The sequence below is a fragment of the Columba livia genome, chromosome 5 (genome assembly GCF_036013475.1).
Source record: "Columba livia isolate bColLiv1 breed racing homer chromosome 5, bColLiv1.pat.W.v2, whole genome shotgun sequence".
NCBI classification, from domain to species: Eukaryota; Metazoa; Chordata; class Aves; order Columbiformes; family Columbidae; genus Columba; species Columba livia.
Window position 1 is genome coordinate 4,545,359 of NC_088606.1, and position 21,185 is coordinate 4,566,543.

General features: G+C 43.4%; 2 long non-coding RNA genes across 3 annotated transcripts in view; one reads left to right on the forward strand and one right to left on the reverse strand.

The window, feature by feature from the left end:
• Window positions 1-12,151, forward strand: part of LOC110364572 (uncharacterized) — a 58,722-nt gene extending 46,571 nt beyond the window's left edge. For both annotated transcript variants that reach the window (XR_010472694.1, XR_010472695.1), the window contains exons 4-5: window positions 857-1,034; window positions 11,371-12,151. This is a non-coding gene — a long non-coding RNA (uncharacterized LOC110364572). The remainder of the gene's footprint in view (window positions 1-856; window positions 1,035-11,370) is intronic.
• Window positions 1,028-15,514, reverse strand: LOC135579504 (uncharacterized). The gene is made up of 3 exons (XR_010472693.1): window positions 15,368-15,514; window positions 12,145-12,273; window positions 1,028-2,090 (listed from the first exon to the last, which is right to left on the reverse strand). It is a non-coding gene; the product is annotated as an uncharacterized LOC135579504 (long non-coding RNA).
• Window positions 15,515-21,185: the final 5,671 nt, after the last annotated feature.

The window sequence follows — 21,185 nt, forward strand, 5'->3', positions numbered from 1 at the left end:
TCTCTAGAGAGTAATTCAGACCACCTAAATTCTGATTTCCCTCCTCTCCTCTTAGGAAATTTGATGATAAAGTTATACGATACAGTTGAGCTGATCTAACATCTTGACCTTCTGTTGAAAGAGGTAGTTCTGCTCCTCCCTACTTCCTGCTATCCAGCCCTGCCACTCTTTTTCAGCAGCTAAATAGCTGTCTTGTGTAACTGCACCCCAATCCAGCTCACCCTGCAGGTAGATGAGCACCAGATGTGGCACGAGAGAGGGTGAACCAGCCTTTTAGTCCACGTTAGGAAATGCCCGATCTCTTGCTGGCTGAGCTGTGGTTTTGTAACCCGCAGCAAAGGAGCGGTGACACATTGCTAGGCCAGATAATGCCTTGAATCGCAGTGCTATTTGCTGATTGAACCCTTGTCCAATTACATACACATTTAGGCATCTGAAGCATCGTTATCTCATTTTCAAACACCATTTACACAGTTTGATAAGAGATTTTTAGCCTATCTTTCAGGAGGCTGTTAATCCTCTGTGTGAGACTAAACCCCTGTTCTCTGTAAAAGTTGTTCCACTGCTCAAAAAAAAATTCCCCTCCTTCACTGCTTACTTAATGAGCTAAACTTTCACTTACTGTTCTTTTCCTTGCTTGGAAAGTTTTCTGAAAAGATAATTAAAAACCCTTTTCTGCAGTCTGTCAAGAGCTCTGGGCTGGTGCCTGGTGTGTAATATCATGGATATCAATGTGGATTGTAACCAAAGAAGTCCTTCCTGAACTTGGAATCTTCCATGTTCGTGGTGATAATATGTGGCCTTCATTCCTGCAAAACTACTAGCTTTTCTCTTGTCTGTCTTTTGTCTCTTGCAGGTCATCTTAATCGGTTTCTGTCACGGAGTTCTCAGACAGGACTGTCTATCGACTTTGGCAAGCTGAGGGTTGTGTCTTGGACCTCTGAAGTCTGTCTGGTTTGAGCCAGTGGCAATTCTCAATGGATTCCTCCAGCTTCTTCTTGCAAGTTGGTCTCTTTGTATGTCTACAGTGTCAGGTACAATTAAATACACTCAGGGGTAAAGATTTTGGGTTTCCTCCTTGCTGTGACATGTATTCAGTCATCTTTTGTTTTCTTGTCTGCTTTTCATGTGATTCCTCTGGGAGAGTGTTGGGAGTCCCTGTGGAGTGATTTGGACCAGTCTGTTGAGAAAAGATGTTTCTCTCAGTCATAAACTTTCTCCTCCACCTGAGCTTGTACCTCATAAAGGCAAAAATATGTCTTTTTTAAGAGAACTGAAACTGGGCACACCCAGTGTAGTGGCATAGAGCTGAAACCCCTCTGTCCATCTGCATTGCTGATGGGAACCTGCACCACAAAGCAAAGCCTCAAGCTCAGCTCTGGGAATATTCTCAGAAATTCCACTTTCAGCCACTTGCTCTTCCCAGTTTGTATTTCCTCAGCACCATCCCCTTGGCAAGGGTTGCAAATAACCTTAGGAAATCAAAGTCAGAACCTACAGCACTTCCTTGTACCTGATGCAAACTATTCCAGAATCCTAAAAGCAATCCCCCAAACCCAACAGACCCTGAGGGTGGGTTTATGTGGTCTCCATATGTGCTACTGAAGGCATGGACATCGTGGGACTCAGCCCACAGCCAGCTCAGACCAGGGCTCCTGAATGGTGGCCGTTTGCACGTACCATGAGGAGTCAGGGGTTGAAACGTTGGTTTCTAGAGGACAGGCCTATATGTCTTTGTTTCCTGCTTTTCTCAAAGCTATATCTGTGCTCAGATGGAGTGAAAGCTGCTTCAATTACCGCCAGGCATAGAGATGCAAGTAGCTATCAGGCTTTTTATTGGGCTTCCTCACCATTGCTCCGCCTTGTGCTTCAGCAAAGGAAGCGTTAAGAGAGGAAAGTAACTGGCCCATGTTAATTAGAGACTTCTCTTCTGCTTTTCCCAGGGACAGACTATCAGTTGATAATTACAATGTGTCACTAACCCCCAGTTGCTTCTGATGCTGCTGCTTGGTGAGCTAATGAGGGAGGGAGGATGAGCTGTGGGAAGAGTCTGTCCTGAGGGGAGTCTTCACTTCTCTCTGGAGTTCAAACTGTAAGAATCATAGAATCATTTCAGAAGAGACCCTCAGGATCATCGAGTCCAACCATAACCTAAGGTTGGGGTTTACAACAATAATACTGATATATGCTCTTATGACACTCTGCGAATTATTTTTTCTCACGATTTAGTGTTAGATATGCTACTAATGCTACACTTAACTAATACACATTGCAGCACGTGCTTGTCTTTGCCTCAGAGCGGAAGGAGGTCTGTTCCCATCCTTTTTTAATGTGTGTGTGCAGATGACCTGCTCCACCTCATTAGCTCTGCGGTGCTGGTTGGTGTGCTGGGAAAGCTGATCCTGTAAGATCCGCTCAGCTGAAAGGGATGAAGTGCGGCTGCGCTGACAGAGCTGCCATCTCTGCTTCCTACATGGGAATCAATTCGATGAGGGATGCGACGGAGCATCCCTTGTAGGCCTTCAGTGAAATGAATAAGAATGTTCTAGCTCAGATTTTTTAAAATCGCATATATGCATATAATATTAATCCATATTCTATAATCAACAGTTCAGGTCCTGATTTGGGTTAAAGGGAATGACCTTACTGTCTCTATGACATTTGAAAATGCCAGCTGCTGTGTCATTTTAGATATTGTCTCAAGAACACAATGCACAGCTAGATCCTATGATCAGCCCCCTGAAGGAAATATAAGTGAAGTGCTGTGTCCTTTAGTCTTGTAGAATTACACATTTAAAAGACTTTTGATTCTTAAAAAACCTCCTTTATAGCTGTATTAAAAGTACCCCTTTTCTAAAAGCTAATGTTGATATCTAACCAGTCAACTAAAATGCTGCATTAACATTTTATTGGAATTCTCTGATCGACCTCAGCCCTGAAAAACTTATATTTGAATAAGGTGTTATTACAATTCAAAACACTTTGGTGAATTTTACCAGATACCGTGGTTTAAACATATATATCATATCTCTTCTGACGTCAGTGAGATTTGAGTATGTACTCAAAGGCACTGCAATATTTTGCTGAACAGGGATGTTCTAAAGTGTGTCCTTAAATTAAAAATATTTGTAGTCCTTAAACACCTATATTAGTTAAATATCTTTGATCAGCATCTGTTAGGGTTGATTTGGGATCACTTGGTACCATTAGAAGGGAGAAACACATTTGGTAGAGATCCAGAGCACCGAGTTTCAGGGTGAAGTGAACTTCTGGTGTGTAAAGCAGTTATTAAGTCTCAGAGAGATTTGTACTGGGAATGCTGTTGGCATAGTGATAACTATCAAACTGAATGGAGTCTTGGAAAGAACAACACTTGATAACAGCTGTGTTTGCATTAAACATTTTTAGAGTTCAGTTCAGAGCAGTTCTGCGCCATATATGTAGAATTTTTATGCAGAATTTGCATACAGAAAGCATGGAATGCTCTTCTCTGGGTAAATTATTTGCTTCTGCTATTTATGACACTCCCCCCCTTCCCCTGGGCACACATGGCTGTGAGGATGTGAGTTAGTAGAGAAAACAGGTGTGCCTGGTCAGAAGAGCAGAACGCTCGCATTCACGGGAAAAGCAGGATTTTTGTTTTGGCCGAGATGTATAACGCAGTCCTCCCTCTGGGTCCATCCGCGCTGACCTTTTGGCAAGACTGAATTCAGGCACAGATACCATGGCCCATATTTTCCTCATCTAATGGAGATGCTTTAATGCTGTCCTTATTAGACAAAAGATTTAAGTACAGTCTTAAGTCAGGAACATTGCACTAGGCTTACTCTCTCCTCCGAGGACAAGAGGTTCTTCTAGATGGTACTTCAGGTCTTCTATACATCGAGCCATCTTCTCTCTCACTAGGAAGGTGCACGATAAGACTGAAGGGGTCCAACAGCTCATTTCAGGTGAAGGACACAGTCTCACTCCTCTTCCTCTCCCTTCTTCCCAACTATGTGGATAGTTTTCCTCTGGGGCAGCAGCTCTCATGCTTGCCTGACTGCAGAGTAAACGCTGAACCAACTCATCAATCTGGAAGAAAATTACCCTTTTTCTTTGATCAGGTGGAGCAAAAACTTTCCTGCAGGCTGAGTGAATCACATCAGGGGTCAGGGGAGTGCCAGGGAATAAAGAGTATTGCAACGTGAAGGATTCTTCCCTTCCGGCAGACTCTCCTCGGAAATTTCTCTGACGTTGTGTGTTCCAAAAGGCCAAAGATCACAGCACAATACTCCACAGTCTGTGAATCTCACCTCATGTCATCCCTGGATTTGGATTTGGAGATGGAAGAATTGCAGACATATGGTTTGTTTGGAGTTCTTCTAGACAGGGGTGTTTTTCCATGGGCCTCAAAACAACTGAAGATGGAGCTCCCAGAGCTGTGCAAGTCCCTGTTCCCAGGACAGCAAAACCTAAATGTGTTGGAATTTGGCTGAAACAGTGCAACTAGTATTCTATTTTCCTGCAAGAGATACCTTCTGACTTCACCAGCTGTGTTAAGTACGTGAATTTTACATGTCATGTGAAAGGTAGTATCTCTGTCAGCACCTGTCATTAATACCATTTTGGGTCATCTGCTCTGCAGTGATTTGGACTGTAGGATGCAGCTACTGGCTCAGCAGTATCACTTGCAGCAGTTTAGATGTTCTTCAGAGGTTGCTGCCTAAAATACTGACCTGATCCTGCCTGACCTGCATAGCTCATGAAATCTGATGGAATTTCTTAAAGGTACCAGGACTGATTTCACCTGTGTCTGTGCTGACTGTACCATTTTTCTTTCCTTATGAGGGAGAGGTACAATGAGTAATAGCAGGCATCATTAATTCTTTTGGTATTTTTGCTTCTCTGTCATCTGAAACAGAATTTTGTCTTCAATAAAACTGGTTTTGATGGTTTTAAACCCCCTTCAACCATTAAAATAGTGTGAGCCAAGTGGAAACCATCGGAAAACTGTGAATGATCATGGATGCTGGTTCTCCTGCAGGTGGTTGGTGAGGACAGTGCTTGAATGTCCAGAGGTCCTTGTGTTGATTGTTCCTGTTCTTATCAACAAGAGATTCAGTCTATGTTATTTCTTTTGTCTTCCTTCAGTGCTATGTAGGGTTGGAGGTGGTGGTCTGATGTCCCTAGAGCTGAGACATTCTCTGTTCCATATGGCTGAGCACTGGTATATAATCAGATTTCATTTGTGGAGCAAGAGTAAACTTATCTTCCATGTTCCTCCTTTGTATGCAACCTCTAAAAGGCTTCATTGTTTTAAAAGAAAGATTCTGGGCTAAAGGCGAGCTGTGCAGTTTTGGAAACATGTTTTTGACTTTTTTGTCCAGGCTAAGAACAGCATTCATCTCTTAAGGCTGCATTTCATGTCTGGGGGGGCAGCCTGTGTTCCCATGGTCTGAAAGGGCCGGAATGTCTATGGGGTAGGACCTCCCCACTCTCAGTGTCCCCTTGTGCTTTCCAAGTGCTCAGCATTCCTTACAAATTACAGTCTTTTGTGGTACAGAATACCGTACTATTTTAACCAATTGGAGGGGTGGTGGTGCTGGGGGGTGGAATATAATAGGCTGAGAAGTATTTTCTTACTGTGCTAGATGGTTTGTTTAGGCTTCCGTCCTGCAACAGGGTCTGAGGACATGGACCTTTACAGGCCCGGTGGGACTCTCTCTGAATAGAAAAGGTCTCCCCTACTATCACATCCTGAAGTGTGTAAAATCCACTGTCAGCTGTAGCACCTCCATATACTTAAACTGATTAAACACTATAAAGGAAAGGAGCTAACAGATCCAAATCCCAGAATACCCACAGTTACTGAGCAGTAGGCAGGTACTAGTGTTCATTTCAGGTGGTAGTATGGTTTTTAAATCCCAGATTGCTTGAATCCAATCAGAAATGTGAAAAGAACACTCAAGAAAATAGCTTCTGAGATGAAAAACATTTAAGTTTACACTAGAGAGACAATAAGCAAATTATTGACTTTAGGAATCCCATTTTCAGGTGGCTGTGAAAACTGTCAGGAGAAGGGTCCAGAGATCAAAAGGAGACAAAAATGTTAAGAGAGCTTCCTGAGAACAAGAATGTGGCAGCGGGAGACTTGTTAGAGCCACGTAGGGTGAAGGATGGAGCACAGAGACCAGAGACGTACATACTCTGTAAGATAATCTAAAGAGATCAGCCCTCCTTGCTTAAAGCAAAAGAGCTGGGAGCTGACAGTAAGCACCAGTGAGCCCTGGGGAACGACTAAACAGCTGTATTGCATATCTTGTTTTTAAGACTTGTTTTGTCAGAATAGTTTGGTTATAAGATCTGCCCAGATTCTGCAGATCTAGGCTTTTCACACAGACAGTGGTAGAAAACGAATAGCATCCTTGGAGCAGAGTATTTTTAGTGAGAACGTGAGTCTGTGTTGAAAAATCGTCTGTGGATCTAATATTATTTTTCTAACTTAAAAAAATTATTATCTTCCACACCCAATTTTTCAAAACTACAGTGAGGTCTCACAGCTTTGCCCACAATTCATATATCCATCTATCTCTTCATCCGCACAAATCCAGCATGAATTGTAAATTTAAGCATGCACTCAGGTGAGTGACATTTGTTGAACACGTGGTGCGATAGGACAGCAGTACATGGGGTGATTTCAGGAATCTGTCAAGAATAAACATTATTGATGATAAAACATGCTGAATATGCAGCCGGCATATATGCAATAGAAAACAGCATTGCCTTTGGTTTTGCTGTTCTATTTATTTCATTCATTTTCATGCATAATAAGTCTTCACAAGTATAGGATTTATTCTGAAGAAATCACTGCAGAGTTCCTTCCTTTTAGGGGAAGAGCAGGCTCCTTAGGGTAAGAACGTATTAGAGGTAGGAGAAAGTAACTGGCGTGTTTCCTGAAGGTAATACCGATTTGGGAGTTGAAAGAAGAAAAGAATTTGCTGCAGTCTTGTGAGAAACAATCACCTATTGGAATAATCCAAACTAATAAACCCTCTCTTTTACACTATTAAGAAGTTTCTTCCTACATTCTTAATGTACTACATTTCCTGATACTAATGATATGGGTACTTGTTTCCTCAAATGTGCCATTCTCGTTACACTTACTATTCAATAAAATCTCATTTCTCCCCCTAAGACGCAAAGGAACACAAAGAACAAGAAACAATTCTATTTTGTTGTATCCCAAGTAATTTAATAAAATAGTAAGTAAGGTTTTACCTCTGACTTCTGACAAGTTCCTTGGCGTAAAAAGTCCATTTAACAGCTGTGCTACCAACATGAGCTCAAAACATCTCCATGTTTTCTGAGCTCTACCTCAGCAATGGCTCTAAATCACTTCCCACCCACCTTCGGCCTGCACTGTGCCCTTGTGGCCAGGAAGGTCAATAGTACCTGGGGTGGATTAGAAGGGGGTGGTTAGTAGGTCCAGAGAGGTTCTCCTGCCCCTCTGCTCTGCCCTGGTGAGACCACACCTGGAATATTGTGTCCAGTTGTGGCCCCTCAGTTCCAGCAGGACAGGGAACTGCTGGAGAGAGTCCAGCGCAGCCACCAAGATGCTGAAGGGAGTGGAGCATCTCCCGTGTGAGGAAAGGCTGAGGGAGCTGGGGCTCTGGAGCTGGACAAGAGGAGACTGAGGGGTGACCTCATTCACGTTTACAGATATATAAAGGGTGAGTGTCAGGAGGATGGAGCCAGGCTCTTCTCACTGACAACCAATGATAGGACAAGGGGCAATGGGTACAAAGTGGAACACAGGAGGTTCCACTTAAATTTGAGAAGAAACTTGTTCCTGGTGAGGGTGGCAGAGCCTGGCCCAGGCTGCCCAGGGGGTTGTGGAGTCTCCTTCTGTGCAGACATTCCAACCCGCCTGGACACCTTCCTGTGTAACCTCATCTGGGTGTTCCTGCTCCATGGGGGGATTGCACTGGATGAGCTTTCCAGGTCCCTTCCAACCCCTCACATTCTGGGATTCTGTGATTCAGCTGCTACATGTGCACAAGTACAGTCAAGTGCAAAGAGCTCAGAACTGCTTCCCATGTTTGGGCACGGTTTGGAGAGCCAGGATGGCAGGACTTAGGGGATGTGTTATTCAAAGGTTAAATAATTGTGTCTTGTGAGGTTTCTCATGGTTTGCAGAAGTCAGTCTGGTGTAGCTGTTCTCACCTGCTAAACTCCACAGAGATAAACAACTTTCTAGTCATTATTCTGCAGATTCTCTTGTCTCCAGGTATGAGTAGCAGAGTCACAGGGTGGTGAATACATGTAAATACAAAGTGGAGAAGAGTAGCTGCTTTCTTTAAAGGTGTGCCCCACATCTAACAAAAAAATCAAATCCTCTGCTGTGCAGATGTGTGGAAAGAAGAGGAAGGTGACTGGGGACGGGAGGTATATTTATGCTAAAGGGATCCCGCTTCCTGAAGAAGCTGCTCTTTTGAATAAGGTCTGCTCTGAAGAACTGTGGAGATGGGGAAGGATTACTTTCCTTGCCACAGAAATCTGCAGGGCCCAGCCATATTACTCAGTTGGCAAGAAAACACGCTCTTAAAGATCTCTTCTGTTGAACTTGCTAGCAACTGTGTCACTGACTTCAGTGGGACCTGGATCAGGCCCTAATCTGTTAAAGAAATAAGTGACATGACCGGTTTCCCTCCTGGCCCCCTACTTTTGGCTATTCTGCCCACCACTGTGTTTATGTTTTCTCCAGCTGGGCTGGTTTGATGGCAGCAGCGCAGCCGGGCTGTGTTCCGCCTCCGACCCTCTTCCAGCAGAGAAAAAGTGTTGTGCTGCAGCCCTTTGCTCAGGCAGCTCCTCTGATTATTAAGGGAATAACCTCAAAGAATTTAAGGAATCACAGATATTCTGGGGGGGAAAAAGAAAATCTGTTGGCGGAAAGTGACTGTGTAGGAAAAGCAAAGAATGACCTCGCATCTTGATTCAACTTGTCTGTTATATCAATCATTTACTCTGAGTGGGTAGCAAAGATATGATCTAATAGGTGCAGGGTTCTTATTTCCTGTTAAAGCTGAGCATACCTTTGGTGTGAAATCAGAATGTTTTTATTTTGCGTTATTCACCAAATATTTTTATCAGCTAATTTCAATGGCAATGTAGCAAAAAGCATAATAGGTCATTATGTTTCAGGCTATATAAATCTCTTTAAGGTCTTCTAGATCTTTTATAAGCCTTTATAGTATATGTTCTCCAAAACTTTCTAGTCTTGTGCTTTCCGGTGATGTTCTGCTTTTCTCCCTGTGTCGCACGCACTCAAGTTCATACTTAGGTATAAGAGTAATTTTTTCCTTTGAGAAAATGCTAGTGTGGAGTTAATGATAGTGCAGCCATTCTCAGAGCTTACTTCTCTCACATGCAAGGAGAAAAGAGAAATTAGAACAAAACAGCAAGTGCCATCATCTGCTCTAGAAATCAGTGGTATACTCACAATGATAAGCAGCTGGATCAATATCCACATCAACTACACATGGGTTTCACTGGGAATTCAGGCACTTAATTAGGATTTAGTTTGACTGTCTCTGTGCCTGGTATGCAGTGTTAGCAGGATCAGCCCCTCAGCTCGTGCACTCGAATCTGCCATGAACCTGCTGTGGGCAAACCCGTGTGCTCCCCAGTGACTTCAGTGGAGCCAGGAGAGCCCAGAAGCTGCTCCTGTGGAGATCATTCTAGAATCTAAGTTTTATTATCAATGAGGAACTTTCTGTCTTTTTTTTTTTTTTGGTCTGTGTGGCAATTTTGTTGCCATAACAAGTAAAAGAAGTAATGGGAATAGGTTAGCAAAATGCGAGACACAAGCAAGTAATTGTTCTGGTGATGAACTTTAAAAGGCTGGAAGCCTGAGTTTCTTTCAAGGCTGGTTTCCTTCTCCTCCCTGGATTTAGAACCAGTCAGTGTTAGCTGTAGGCAGTGCAGTGTTAGCACAGCGTAAACGTTTCCACAGGTTTGGAGTGACTGGTCCTGCTCAGTAGGCACAATCGTAGCTAATATGTCCCAAGCAAGAACCAAATAGCTCTTAATGGCCAGCCAGCCTTGTACTGACCTTTCAAGCCATGACCCTGCGGCTGGTTGTATTGTGAGGTTTAGATTGGATCTTGGGAACAGTTTCTTCCCCAAAGGGCTGTTGGGCATTGGAACAGGCTGCCCAGGGCAGTGCTGGAGTCGCCATCCCTGGAGGGGTTGAACAGACACATAAATGAGGTTCTCAGGGACATGGGTTAGAGGTGGATTTGGCAGTGCTGGGTTAATGGTTGGACTTGATGATCTTAAAGGTCTTTTCCAACCAAAACGACTCTGTGCTTCTATGTGTAAGCAAATGAGCTCCACCTACTTAACAGCCCAGATGAAACTGAAGAATTGATGTGTCCATGTTGTTATTAATTTCTTCACCCAACCTTGTGTCATCTGCAAACTTTATCAGTAGCAATACTGTCTCTTCCTCTGCACTCTGGAATATTATCTAATGGCACTGTCCACAGTGAGAGCCCCGTGCTACGACCTGTGCTCTGCCTCTTGGAGCTCCCAGACTCTGTTCTTTGGACCTTTGGACTCCATTTTCCATACAGAGTGATTTCTTTGCTGTGTTCAAGCCATAGACTGGACACTGATTTAGTTCTTATAAAGTACTTATTTAAAATTGTAATTTTGCATGTGTATCCTTCAGTTTTTTTTGATGGATTCTGTCACTCCACTACTTTTTACCAAAAACCACACTATCATCATTAAAATATTTTAAGCATTTAAGTCTTGTATTCCATTTCATCAAGAGAACTGACACCATCTGGGTTGTGAGTCTTTGGCTTTATAAGTGATTGCATCTCATCACAGCCTTATCTTATCACAGTCTTATCTGGAACTGATGTTGTGTTGACCCTTCTGTAATTACCCACAGTTTCCTAGTTTTATAGAAAGGTTGGTACCTTGCAGAAAAGGGGATTTTCTGCAAATCCCCTACTTTTGCAAGATTTTTTGACTAAAAACTGTGCAAGCTCAGAATTCCTTGATCAACTTCAAAAACTCTTAAGTGTAGATTATCTGATATCTGAATCCAGGCAGAAGACAGTATGATAGTGAGTGCTATCAGGTACCCAGGGAGGGCGCGAGCACACTCACGTTCCTAAATACATCACCTAACAGTGGGCGTTATCCCCATAAAATGTGTTTGTGGATTCAGCACTGAGGTTCTGGGGGGAAATCACAGCCTGGCTGTGTCCTCTGCGTTGTTTCGAGGGCCACAACAAGGCCAGTGGTAACTGAAAGGGGATCAAGGTGCTTCCTCTGTGCGTAACAACCCTGTGTGATCTGTTTTCTGCCCCACAGGCGGAAATCCCAATGGCCCCAGAGAAGATATTAGAGCCCTGAGCTGCTTCTCCCAGGTGTGGCTTGTGCCATGGCTTGAAAAGGACTGCGGATAAGGCTGACAAAGTCCACACCGAAGTGGAGCTTTCTTTAAATGCCTCCAAAGCTTGGAAACCAAGGATTGTCCTAAGGTTAGAGCCTAGAGTTCTTTCTTGTTTTTCCTTTGTGTTTTTGCAGTGTTTACCAGCTTATCCTTTGTATTTTGAGTCATAGAAGTTCAACTCCTGGAAGTTTTGCTTAGCGCTTTCTGCAGACAGTAAGAAACCAAAGTGCAGATTAAACTCCAAACAGTTAATGGACGTTTCTAGAGGAGACGATGAGAGAAAGGTGCATTATCTTCATAATGAAAAAAACAGGAAAAGCCCACTCAACAATTACTTTTCAAGACAAACACTTAGGCAATTTGCCAGAAAAACATCAAATGCTGTCTGTTGTCTGCAATGTGCATCTTGCAGCTTGTCCCTGTGACTGCTTGCAAACCTTCGAATAAAACCTAGAAAAAGTTGTATTTCAAGGAATAGTCCTGGAAAGCTTTGATTCATTGCTTGTGTTCAGGATTTGTGAGATGTACTATAATTACATATGTTATTACTCTTGCAATATTTTGTATTACGTTACTGCATGTTTATAGACCAAAACTTTATAGACAGATAGAAAGCAGCCTGAGAAGGAGGGAAGACATAAATCAAAGTATAAAACTGCCCTGAATAATATTTTACGTTTCACTATACTGACCTGGAATTAGAGGATAAAGACATTTTCTACTAGTGCACTGTTCTTTTCTTGCTTTCTGTGTGTGTCCGTTTCAGCCTTGTTGAAGTTCGTCATTAAATCCAGAATCGGTATCAAATGAGCTGTAGTGTGCTGCAGCACATAAAGGTTTCAAAGCAACAATTACTCTATTATTTCAGCAGAGATTACCTGTTTGAAATGAAACCCACACTGAATCCTTTCTGACCTGGTCCTTATTGTGATACTGATAACAAGCCACACTTTCCAGTCTTTATCTTCCCTCCTACGGGGTAATCTTTTCTTCTGGAGCTTAATTCTGCTAATAGCACCCTTGACTGGTTGCCAGACAACAAACACAAGCAGGTGAAAAATGAATGGCTCCAGTCTGACCGCTGATAACTGCTAGAGCCTTTTTATTCTCAGAATTCCCTCCAAAATACACAAGCGGACTGGTGGCCGATCAGTTATAATACATTCCTCGTATGCTTCTCCCTCCCTCAGACTGGTTATTCTTTGAAAGAAATGGTGATGATCTTTCCTACAGTTTCAGATTCTTTTTGATTTTTTTCCTCCTCCAAACAACAGTAAATAGTAATTCCAGATGGTAGAAATTACTTTTAAATTAAACCGGTTAATACAGGGCACGTATGCTCATCTAATTCCCCTGTTTTAAGTGGTAACGATATGATGGAAATGGGTAAAACTGATGTGCAGCGAAGGTATGCAAAATAGTTTGAGATTGTAAAATACTTCCCCCCCTCGTTTCTGATTTACTGTCCATGAAAATGAATTATAGACTCGTGAAGAAAACAGAAGTTTTTATTTGCTGAACTCAATAGGCTGCTTTCTGGGGACTTGAACTCTGCAAAGTGCTGAAAAAAAGATTACTGCATTCCACTGACGATTTCTCTGTTTGAACCAAATGGGAGGGATGACAGTGCGCTGCGCTCTGCCTTTCTGCTACCCAAAGAACATCTCAGGGCTCTTTATTGTTCCTCTGCTCTGTGCGTAAAAGTCAAACCCCGAAGCACACGCTTAAAAACTTCGCTATATTATGTATTTGAGCCTGGACTTCACTTTAATCAGTTCCTCTTAAAAGCAACGAGTGCAGAAGATCCTGAGCACCTTGCAGGTTTGGGGAGTATGTGAATCAAAGCCATTGTCATAAGGAGGATGGTGTATTAAATGGACCTTGCTTCGCTGCAATCAGTGACCATTCATTAATTTACACCAGCTCAAGATTTGGTGGGGGCTCATTTGCTTTTTCCAAAGTGATTTTGCTTTTACCATCTATGATTATAAGGTGCTGAGGGGGAATATGGTTGGCTTTGCTGGAAAATATAAAAGTATCCACTGTTCCTTCAGGGAAATCATTTTAATAGATAACAGCATGTTGTACAATGTTTCATCAGTGATATTTGGATCTAAATTAGGAGCAGTTGTGAGATGGGTTGCCGATTTTCTTGTGATAAAAGGGAAATAGTTCAAGAAATATGGACCAGATGTTATCTTAATCCAATCCTCATGTACGAGAGCACACTATGAGACAGTAATAATAGTCCCTTCTACCTGTTTCTAATTTTCCTGCTCTGAAACACCCCCTGTGAAAAATAGATTAAACCAACACATCATTTATGCATCGGCACTGGGCGGGTTGGAGTTTGTATGGAATGCAGCATCGTGGCACAGCCCGGCGGGTGCAGCCACTGGCTTTTGAGACATGTTTAAAAATGCTCGTTTGACAGTAACATTTAAGACGGCAGCTCGTAGTGATTTAAAAGGAGAGTAGCCAGCTTGGGTTTGAATCAGGCTTTTGGTTCAGTATATCCCTACACAGTTTCAAATTTGTCATCGGTGTTTCTAGGCAGTATATGTTATACAATCCTCAGCAGGCCAAAAAGGAGGGGGTTGATCCTCAGCTGCTGTAAATCAACACTGATCCATTGATTTAGATGGAACTACACTGATTTGTACCATCTCATGGTCTGGACAAAGTGTATTAACTTTCCCCATGAAAATCCTTCACAACAAAAAGCTCCATTCACAGTCCTACTGCATAAGCAGTAACTAATGTGTCTCTGTTCTCGTAACAATGTTTAATACCTGCATCATTTCCTACTTGCTGGGGCACTTGAAACATTACTCTTTGCTTTGACGTAAGAAGTTGAGTGCTGCGCATTTGTAATATTTGGGACGGCTTTTTCCATAACTCCCTGTCTGAGCTAAAACATGTTGCTGGAATATTCACGTCTCTTGGCATCAAATGCCATGGAGGCATTTGGGCAGCTGTCTAGCAACTCAGGAGACAAGACTTTTCCTTTGAGTAACACAGTTATATGAGAATATTCAGGACTTTAAGAACTACTGGATTCAATTTTTTGCTTATTGGAAATAGCAATAGCTGTGAGGATAGCAGTAATACCAACGACAACGTTCATAAGACCGCTTTATTTAGAGTAGACACCTTCACATTTTGAACTATCCCAAACTATTTGTGAAGCAGAATAAAATCCTGTTTTCCAGATCGGATATTTTGTATATTTCTACGAACAGAGGAAACAACAGCAGGTGATGAGCCAATTAATCTTCAGAGCCTGCCCACGCAGCTGCCTGGCTGCTGCAAGGACGCAACAAGAGTTTTCCTTTTGCAACTGACTCCTTTGCTCTTCATTTATTTTTAAAATTAATGTATGGTATTGCAAATGGATTCGCACCTCTGTTGTTTTTTGGTTCATTTTTTTGTTTGTTTTTCAGCAGCTTTAAAGATAAGTGGGAAAGCTTGGAAAAAAAATCGCTTTGAAGGGCCAAAAGGGGCTACAGGCTCACACTAGAGAGCTGGAATCTCATAGATTCCCATAAAAGGTTCATAATCTGACTATTCATGGGTCATGTATCAACGCATTAGGAAAAAGGTGTTCACTATTTCTGGAGAATATTTTTGTTGTGTTTTAACCTGTTAATCCAACAGGTGTCATTTTATTCATGTTGTCTGTACCTCAAGTGTCACAGTCCATTTGATGATGGACTCGTGATGGTTCTTTTACCTTGATCTCAGAGCACAAAATTAAGGGGACCAAAAAGCCAAGGGGTTATAATTCAATCAAGCAGTGTTGCCTTATTAATTTGCCTGTAAAGCGGCACACGATAGAGAGAGAAAGAAAAAGAAAAGGGAAAAGAAATGGGGAAAAGTTAAAGTAAAGGTGAGAAATGAGGTTGCGTTTATTACCAGTCCAGTTCCAGAAGCATCCCTCTGGTCTCCGGTCCTGTGGAGTCCTGCTGGTCCTCTGTCGTGGTTCGGGATCCTCTGGCGGGAAGATCTTCAATGGTGTCCATTCTGGAGTCATCTTTTATGCTTCTTCACCCCCCCTTGCTCCCATTGTTTGAGGCCAGCCTTCGCCTTGATTTCACAACCCAGGCTCGTACTGCGCAGGCTCAAAGGATTCGTGCTTTCTTTTGCCAACGCTTACGTGTCCAGCATTCAGGGGTCTTTCTCTGGTCCATTGGGTGACCTCAAGACCCCTGGCGAGCTTCTGGGCATGCTCCTTTTGTTGGCCATTGTTTGGGGGAGCAGGTGGGGGACACGTGTGACTGAGGCTGCAGGTGAGAACACATCTTCTGGATGGCAGCTATTGCCCCTGGGTCAAAGAGACCCTCATAACAATCACTTTCAGGAAGCAGAGGCTGGTTTGGCTGAAGCAGCAGGCAAAGTCCACACAGCAGGCATTGTGAGCAGCAGCCCCCCGTATCGGAGAAAACAGTGCAACACAATGCTTCTCCTCAGGCCTCTCTCCAAGTCATTGTCCATGTGTTCTTTCTGACAGGGCCTCAGTTCTCTAAGTTCTTGATGGTGATGTTCAGGCAAATACTGCTCCATCGTCGGACCGGCTCTCACACACAAGGCCCTACTTAGCTTTTGAGGGGCTGGTTGTGTTTGATTCTGTACAAATTCTCTGGAGTCAGGGAGGGTAGTAAGATGAGACAGGTGGATGGACAGGAGCAGGAGGGGAAGGGACCGTAAAGGAATGGCTCAAGAATGTGCAAAAATAGAGTCCGGATAGTCCAATCAATGGGAAAACTCTCATTTGGGATAAGACTGCTTTGGAAATATAGATGGAAAACTTGAGGGATTAAAGTGGTTAATGAGAGAATAACATGAGAGGAAGAAAGATGTAGAGTAGTTGAAAACAGTTATAGGAGAGAGAATCCACCTGGCAGGGGAACTGTGGATTGGGGCAGCTTGAAGCGCCACAGCAGCCGAGGTGAAAACACACGTCTAAACCGAAATGCAAAGCGCAGCTTTGAGATCTCGGGGCTAAAAGGCACCCGTGGTGGTGGTAGTGGGATACGTAGGTTAATACTGAAAGCGTGTTATTAGTAATGACCAAAGACCTTTAGCCTCCTGTCCAAAATGCTTTTTTACTGTATTGAACGGGAAAGTAAACTCTATCATGTTGGGCTATTTAGTAAGCTATTAGTGCATTCATCTTTTCATCATTTGACAGGTGGAAGTAGTAGTCCAGCTTTTAGTTTTAATTATAAGGGATTCCAGATGTAGAATAGGACATAAATTAAAACCAGATCTACTCATATGTCTTTTCAAAGTAAGCCAGCTTCAAGGTATCTGCTTTTCATTTCAAAATGTTATTAAAGCTATTACTAAGAAATTCATAGTCTTAGCATGCTCCAATAATTGACACCTTTAAAGTGACTAAACAGATTTAGAGTGTGCAGAAAAGTAAATTTGTCTTAGAGAATGACTCTAATCATCCATTTACATATAATGGACAAATCAGTGTTTGCCTTTGGAAAGGCTGGGCGAGCGGCCTGTCTGACGGCTCTTTCTCACAACTCCCCCAGCCTGGCCTGCCTGCCGGCTGGGAGCTTGTTTTCATGATTATGCTACTATGCAAATAAAGATAAAGAATTAAGGGCTGATCCAGAGCCAGTGAAAGTCAGTGGGAGTCTTTTGGTGAGCTTACCGTTGTAGTCTCCTCCTCTCATGTTGACTTGACTATGTTACGTTATGTTTGTAGTTGCATTTTTTTTCTAAAGAAAATTAAATCCAGAACTGTTTTTTTTTTTTCCAGTGATAGTGTTTGTAAACCCAGAACTGCATATAGAAACCTGCAGATTCCTTTCTAAAAAGCTTTTATTTCCCCGAGACTTATATATCTAGTGATAGGTTACAACCATGCAAATAACGCTGTACATCTGACTTCATAAAAAGTCTGAGGTTTCCAATAATTAGAATGATAGCTGGCAAGTCTGATAAATTAGAGAAATAACTTGTTTGGTGTAAACTGAGCCTGTTTCTGAGGCAGAAATGTTAGGCTTTTATCCTCTGGAGTGTGATTGAAAGGGTGAGAAGTTAATTTGGCAGCTTCGCTTCTATGGTTTCATAATGTTTCTCCTCCCCCCTCCCCTCAGCTTCAGGGAAGGACTGTGATTTCAGTACTTTGCGCCTGCCCTCATACAAGGCAAGAGCATGACCCGAAACGAAACCCCTCTCCCCAGGGCACATCCTGAGCAGTAACAGCTTGGCTCAAGTGTTTCTTATGAACAGCCGTCCAGAGCACTTGATCTAAATCATGCCATTTCCTTCACAGTATGGCACAGTTAACAAGTCAGTGCATCAACACAATCTGCAGATGGCAGTTCAAAAGGTGCACGTTCCCCAGCAAGATAAAGGGCAATGAGTTCCATGGGTTAGCTCATTACTTGGATTCAGGCAGGGGCTCCGTAGGGGTGTGAGGGAGGAAAAGGGGGCAGGCAAACCTGGAGAATGCATGTCTACACAAATAAAGGCAGCCTTGCAAGAAGCACGTTATTGAAGGAAAGCGCAAACTGCTTGCAGGGCATCGTTTCCTTCGGAGGTGACTCGCTTCGCCCCCAAAAAGCGAGAGGAAAAGGGGAGTGAAACCAGCAGCTGCCCGCACGCCTTCGTTTATCCACAAAGCCCCCAAATTCAGAAGAGGTGAGAGAGTTCTCGGCAAGGGCCAGGGCTCGTGGTTGCTCCTCATCCCGCTTGGGAAGGAACCTGTTTTCTGGAGCGTTGCAGAAGGGCTTCTAGAGAGCAGCGTGCGCTCCCGCACAAATTACATTAGAGCTGAACGTCCAGTGAAGAATCTCTGAGACATATTAGTCCTTTAGACTTCAAAACAAGCTTAAATTGGAACCATATTGCTGGAATACTTCTTAGCTAACATTTATATTACTTCAGTTACCAAATCCAGACTAAGTCCCAGGACTCGGCAGGGGAGGACATAATATATTAGGAAGTAAGATGGGGGTGTGCACTTCTGGCTTTCTATTTTATATAAATGTACAAAAAAGTTTCCTCACACTAGCAAGGAAATGACTACAAGGCCCTAAAATGCTGATTTCCAGCGGCAAACGAGGGAAGTCCGCTGCCCCCGCCTCTCCCTTGGCCATTCTGTGTTCGCCATGCCTTGGGGATAGTTTGGATTACTTGGAGTAAGGCTGTTGCATAGAAGCTCAGGTATCAGAGCAGATAATTATACACATATAGCTAGATACAGCAAAGGTCTCAGTGAATTGTCAGAGGATGAGATACATCTCGGGAGACCAAACAAGCCTCCCCTATACTGATCTTTGTAAATGAATCTCTTTGGGAACTATCAAGATGGTGCTTTACCACGATTTTCACCGCTGAGGGAAAAGGAACTCTTCCAAGCTGCTTCTTTTCCAGCTTGTATCAAAAGATGGCGAGTAAAGAATTATTTTCTTTCTGAGCTTATGTTGGTATGAATGCACTGAAAGGCGCTAACATATGTGCTGATCTCCGAGTTCCTGCAGCAGAGAAGTTCAAGGCAGGTCAGGTAAGGGAGGAACAGTAACCCCCCTTCCCCTCCACATAACTTCAGATCTACAAAGGCTGACTTGCTGGTGAACTCCCCGTCTACATCACAATTCTTTCGGAGAAACAGTGCGAAAACTGGGAAGGGCAAATCCTGAGTGGCTGCTAGGCAGAGGTGTGTTGAACTAAGTTCATTCCTTGTGTAATTTGATTGATTTAGTAGAGTTATGCCAGAGAGAAATTTGGCTTCAGGCTTTCGGATGATGTGTCATGTTTCTTTATTTAACTTATCAAACAGGTGCTTAGCAACAGCATCTTCTACTGGTTTATCCAGAAATCTTCGCTGCTTTCTTTCATTATCTGTTCTTTAATATCCTTCCAAGCTGTGCTGAGTTAAAAACTGAGCCAAGACTTCAGGCTGTGCCCCCCTGGGACACGAAGGTACGCAGCACGTTTCACCAGGCCCTGTATCCATTTTCTTTCTTACAGCCATGCCTGGTAATTGCTGTTTTTCTCAATTCAGTGAGATAAATGAAGGATAAAGAGCTGTGAGTCTCAGAGATTTTTCCTGGACTTGGGGGGTTCAACCGTAAGCTAAAGCAGCTGAAGAGGACTTCAGTGGTAAGGAGTTGAACTTCATTTCCTTAGAAATGTTCCAGCTTCTGCTGAGATCTGCAAAAAACAAATGAGCCCCAGAGGTTTCAGACCTGAGCTGACAGGCAGCACTGGTGCAGGTTGTTCACAGCTGCTGCACAGTGTGACTTCTCTACACCGCTTTTAAAAGCTGCAGTTGCTGTCCTGGAAGTATTTTTGCCCAAACAACAGGTCTAAGACATGCACACGTCTCAGACACTGCAAAGCAGCTATTTGTCATAGTTGCCCCTGCTGGGCAGCAGCCTTCAAAATATTTTCTCTTTAGTGGAGAGTGCAGTGCCCAGAGCACTGAGAGGTGGCTCGAATGCAGGAGGGCTCTGCCTTGGCTACACAGATCCTGCTGCTCTTTCAGAGGCATCTTTGCTATCTCAGCGTGGCATTGCATGGTGCTGTGCTGTACCAGGGTTGTAAGAAATAGTCTTTTCGATCCCTTTCGCAGTCTCTCTTGAGAAGACAGAAGGAGAGATGAGCAATCCTTGTGCTCAGCTTTCCCTGTAGCAAGTGGTAGGACAAGAGAAAACGGCCTCAAGTTGTACCAGGGAAGGTTTAGGTTGGAAATTAAGAAAATATTCTGGCCAGAAAGGGCTGTTGGGCATTGGAACAGGCTGCCCAGGGCAGTGGTGGAGTCACCATCCCTGGAGGGGTTTAAAAGGCGTTTAGACGAGGTTCTTAGGGACACAGTTTAGTGCCAGAGTTAGGTTATGGTTGGACTCGATGATCCTGAGGGTCTCTTCCAACTGAAATGGTTCTATAAGTGGCAAAGCCACGTGCCCTCTGTCCTCTGTGTCTCTTCGCTGGTGTGGAGCCGATCTCACCGTCCTGTGTAGAGGGTGGAGGGCCTTATTCATGAGTTCTACAGCAGCCACAACCTGCCTAATCTCTTATCTCTGTGGCTGCATCCTTCACAGCTGTTGCTTGCAGAGAAAGTGTTGTTTGCTTTCTTGTGTTACACCTTAAGCTCAGGCCAGTAAGGTACACCTGACAAACAAACGCTTGTGACTGATGGAAAGGATTACATGACATGTTTGCTTGTAATAGCAGGAAACAGAGCTTAGTGAATTGAGTCCCTTCCCTCTTCATCTTCCTGTGATTTCCCTTCTAATGATGGATGTCAGAGAAGTATACGGTTTATTCTGGTAGTTCTTACTGATCAGCACGCTCACATTTCTTAGGACTACAGTGGTCTCCTATTGTGTTGAAACAGAATCTCAGACCCTCACAATGCCATAGTCTTCCAGAAAACATTCTGCATCTTTATCATGAAACTTCAGTGATCTGGTAGCACTGAGAAGCCCTGAGGATGGGAACTCCGGTGTGCAAGGAAATAGAAAAAGAGATCGATCTCACATAGGCAGTCTGCAGCGAGCACAGCGACCTGGGTCTCTTGCCTTGTAGTCCCATGCTTTCATCATGAAATCACTCAGTTCTTTCAGCTGGATCTCCAGGCTCTGTTCTTAGCACTGTAGTTTCTCTGTCCCTCATGGAAACCCCAGGGCTGGGCTTCACAGACTCTCTGCAACTCTATCCCTTTGGACTGTAATTGATTTGGAGTCAGGTGGTGGTGTAACATAAC